Here is a 5195-nt window from a genome sequence, read left to right on the forward strand (position 1 = left end):
GATGAATAATAAAATACATGAAAACCGTGGATCTGGTAAATCAACTTCAAAATCAATTTTATGTTTATTTTGTCATACGCCAGCTGCCATCTGTGTGGTAATGATGATGAATTCACCAGTATGTTTGTGGTAATGCACCAGTATGTTTGTGGTAAGGTTACTTCAGCGGTCATTAGTTTTCTTCCGTTTCCATCCTATGGGAAAACACTTATTCTGTTTATTATTGTTACTTTATTTGTTCAGTAGCTTTTGTGCATGGGTCCAGGAGCATGATGCTGGACCTGTATTTATGCACAACTGTGGATGAATAAAACCACCTTAAAATTGTTACAGACAGAGAGATCAGAGAGTTCTGAAAAAAAAAGACAAAAGGCAGTTTGAAATATGTTTAATCTCAAGTAAGGCTGAAGCCCACAAAACACTGGATCATACAGGAGTTTTCAAAGTCTAACACTGTGGACCTTATACCACCCAACTGGAAAATTGTAGTTCCAAAAGTTTTAAAAACACACTTCCCATAATGCTTTGGGGGTTTAACAAGGAAGCATAAGGTTGCCAGAAAGTCAGTTAGCTGTGGGTTACAGCTAACCTCCTTGGGCCTTGTTTCTTTAGTCTTAGTTTTATTTAAACTTTAACAAATTGGCAGAATTAAAAACAAGCTGAATTTGCTGTTAACAGTTCTTGTTTGGAGTACCTGTGATTATACAGACAACTACCACCGGATTAATTTGATGCTGAAGAAAAAATAAAAATGTGATGATCCTCGGGCATGTTCTGAAGTTATGAGAAACGTCTCTTTATGGACAATATTTAAGTGGATTTATGGACATTTATTCGTGATGGACATTGGAGGTCATGATATCCTGTGGGTAAGTCACACCAAAAATGTTTGTTATCATGTCTGTGTGTTGACTATGATTTTTGACTTGCAAGTTGATCAGGCCTCTCCATGCGCCTCTTTGCCTCACCTTTCTTCCTTCATGCAACCCCTTCAAGTCCCCTGTACCTTTCATGGTTTCATGCCTCGCAGTTTGAAAATCTCAGTGTAACCCAACAGTGCATTGAGGCCTTCCCTGACCAGTGTATGATCATGCCTTAAATCATGACCAATATCTGTACCTTCCGTTTGTAATGCTTGCTTTCTGTTAGAAATTTGTATTCCACATGCCTAAAATGAGAGAATACTGATTATTGGGATTATTTTTTTAGACTTTATAAAACTGTTCCGCAGAAGACCTATACATCACACACATATATAGCATGTGCCACTGTTTGTGTTGTGTGAATGTTTATGCTGTGTAAATTTGGAATTTAAAATGTAAATCTCACTGACTGAAAAACTGAAAAAAAAAGACCCACCATTGAAATATGTGGCCTCCATATTGGAATTGCAGTCATTATAGTACTTACTTTTGCCTGTACATAGACTGAATGTTTTTTGAGTAAACTTCAGATATACCCAGACCAGATAAGACCACAAGTTTGTGGTCAAATGTAGACCCTCCCTTACCAGTTGCTGCTTGCGTGCAGAGAGAAATCCTGTTGAGTGTCCTGACTCACTAATATATTCTGTGCCCTGAGGGAAGTGATGAAGTCACCAAGTCAAGTGTAAGAATGCAAGAGATACACTTTCAAAGTAAACAGATGTGCAGTAAAAAGGTGCTATTTCAGAGTCATGCGGTTCTATTCTTATCCAAACATACTGCTTACATTCAGGGAGGGGAAAAAAAGCTTTCTTTTGCCTCTCCTGCCCCTCTCCCTCCTCTCCGCTGCACCATCTGTATGTTGAGTTCAGCATGCACAGTGCATCTTTCAGTGAACTGATTTAAGTGAACATCCTCTTCATCTCCCTCTCTACATATATAAATAGTTTATGTCTGGATGTGTACTTGCGGTGACAGCGCCATGTGTGAATTGCATGTGTCTGTTTGTTTATGCAAGCATGTGTGTTTAAACTTCTGCTCAGACATCCCTGTTGGGCTCCTCCATCAGTAGGATTCAGTGGCAGTTAAATCAAAGTTCAGCTGATCCTCTCTGTTGTTGAGACGTTAAAGAAGAAATCGTACATAAATTAATCAGAATGTTCATTGCTCTTTTTTCTGCTTTAATGATTTCACCTTGCATGGACAGAAACAAATGCCAAGTGATCATATTACTGTTCAGAGCCTGAACAGATATCATAATCCTTGATAAATACTTGTTTAATATTAGATTACTCAAAGGGAAAAAAAGAAACATTAATCTTCATGAGAATACCTCTTGCCCGTGAATGTCAGAAACATCAGGCCTGGGCTTGTGTGTGGGGTTTATTTAAACAGTGGCTGTTATTTTGATAGAAAGCAGGTCCCAAAGTGACTGCAGATTTGAGCTGAAACAACATTATGCTGGTGAACGGGATTTATTACGCTATGATCCCTTCACATGAACTAGCAGGTCTGCATCCCTACTTAAGCATTCTTTAATGATTTCAAGGACAAGATCAGGTTGTTTTGCAATGACGCCTCAATGGACACTCACTGTGCTTGTCAATAACAAGCAGTGATGTGTGTTTTAGGTGTGTAGAACCAAGTGACATGTAAAACCACTGCATTATCTTGTATAATCAAGTTGAAATGGATAACCCAAAACTGAGTCATTCTTTACCTACTTGCATTAGAGGAAAACATGCACCACTTTCTGTCAGTTGCTCTGGGAATAAAGGGTTGTCCGAGGACACTGACAATTTTGGTTCTTTCATGCGGCATACCAGATTGTCAACAAGTATATTCATTAATCTTAACCTTAATTACTTAATTTATATTGTTGTTGTCTGAGATGGCTGGTAAAGAACATTTTAATGGCTCAGCTAGTTATCCTCACAGTAAACAAAATAATTAAAGGGCATTATTTTTGTATATTCCTACAAGCAACAAGACCACAGCATTCAAACTGTAATCAGGGTTTTTGTCACTTCTGGGCATGTGTGCATGAAGTATCTGTGTAGGAGACAGTAGCAGAGAGCATACCTCTGTATTTCAAGCATACTGCCTTTTTTGTGTATGAGCATTTGTGCATGCAAGTGACTTGCAGGCATGTGTGTGTTTGTTTGAGTATGGCTGCGCCTTTTGTGTATAGTAAATACCAACAAATCTGGTGCCTGTTGTCTGTCCTTCTTGAGGTTTAAACCTTGTATCCTCAGTCACCTAAACCGATTAGTTTAGGTTGTTAGTTTCACCACAACATGCAGACCAAACCAAAAGACTAAGTAGTTGCATTACTGCAGTGAATTATGTCAGAGTTCTCTCTTGAAAGTGATAAGATGCAGAGACAGAGACATGGTCAGGCAGAGTTACAGCTGAGTGAGCTAACAATACAATTCCACGGACGGAAAGACAGAAATGTAGAAAGTCAAAGATAAGGAAACAGACAGGCAGCTAGCTGCTACAGGCTTGATGAGGAATAAATGTTCTTGCCTTTTCCCTCAAGGGTGGTTTGAAAAGAATAAATGTGAGGACCAGTCCCTACAAGTAAACTCAGGAGAAAAACACTGAATAGTGCATTATAACAGTAATCCTCATGTGCTGTGTGTGCTTGCCACATGCAGCGAACAGCAAGTCAGGCAGTTCAGCAGCAACAGCAATGAGGAGTCCTGAGTCAACTGGCCATTGATGTAATGAATGTCTTCAGTGTCCTGCCTGCACTGAGGAGATGCTATATTGGAGTTAATTAAAGCTCTGTGAATGTTTTGCACTGGATTAGGATTTATAACTTTTTCTTATCCACTTTGAGCCACAGACAGCAAGAGCGTCATGCAAATAAATCCATGATCTGGTTCTCTGTAGATTCTGTATAATGTTATTAGTTGCTGCCAAGAATGCTATCAAGTTATGAGGGGGGGTTGTACCCATGTAACTTAAGTCAGTGTTTTTTTCTGTCGCATGGCTTGCTCTTAATAGATTGCTCATGACCAGTCACTCCAAATTCAGTAGGGACTGCTCAAAATGCATGTTACAGTAAAGTTTGGAAGCATTGCAGTCCCTGACTGCCATTTTAGATACACCACATCAGCGTAGATGCCCTGGTTGAGGCTAGATCAGAGGAGACCACACAAGTGGATAGTTTAATCCAATTAGCTAAAGCAGACTCTAAGGTTAAATCAGTTTGAAATGATCTGTTGTTCACTGATTTGTTCACTGGCCTCAAATTAAATTTAAGTACATTCTCCAGAAGATTGAGGACTATATGCCCTTTATTTTATCTGGCTGCAAATATTTCACCAAAAACTTTATGAAGACAGTTTTTTAAAACTCTTATTCAAGACATTTCTGTCTAAAGATAGGTCTTTCGTTTAGATAACTAATTCATCATTCTTATACCTTGTAGAATTGCTTTCCAAATTAAAATTTAACGTGACAGGAACAGGCAACATGCAAGGCACATCCACATTATCTCATAGGGCCTCTCTTGTATATAGTCCTTTCAGCTTCTTTACAAATACTTGATCTGCGCTAACACTGCAGTTTGATCTGTGTTACTAATTCATGCCCTCTTCCACCAGGGAAGGATCAAAGAGGAAACAGGGATCATTTTTTGTGGGCCTCCTCACATTAATTATTAAGAGCGGAGGCCAACAAGTACATGCTTTTAACACCATTTGCAACATGTTCCACTCGACCTAAGTTGACACTTGCTTCACTGGATTTGAGTTCCACTTTCTTGAAGCCTGACAGGGAATGAGATGGTGGAGAGAAATGCTATGGGCCTGCTGACGGATTCACTTTAGCTCATGCCTCATACACCCACACACACAACACACATACTATGATCAAGACGTTGTCATCTTGGGAGATGGAGAGTGACACAAGGAGCAATTTCCTAAAATATTGATCGGAAAGGGTCAAACATGTCCTCATAAGAAGAGCTATTTATGGAAGAGGTCTAACCCCCCTGGTCCAACGGTATTCCCCAGGAAGACCCTTTAGCTCTACTAATTCACCTAGAACTGGTTGAAATATTGCACTTTGAGCTCAACAAAGTGGAAGACAGTAAAATGTCTGCAGGTATTTGGGATGTACTTGTCTAAATGCGGACTTTGAATTAGGACAGAGCATGGGCACTGGCATTAAGGATGTTTTGTAAGTCTGTACGTAGGCTACAGGCAGATCGAGAGAGCTCTGTTTCAGGTATTGACAACTGATTGGCTCAGCTATAATCAC

This window comes from Toxotes jaculatrix, chromosome 15 (genome assembly GCF_017976425.1).
Source record: "Toxotes jaculatrix isolate fToxJac2 chromosome 15, fToxJac2.pri, whole genome shotgun sequence".
Lineage (NCBI taxonomy): Eukaryota > Metazoa > Chordata > Actinopteri > Toxotidae > Toxotes > Toxotes jaculatrix.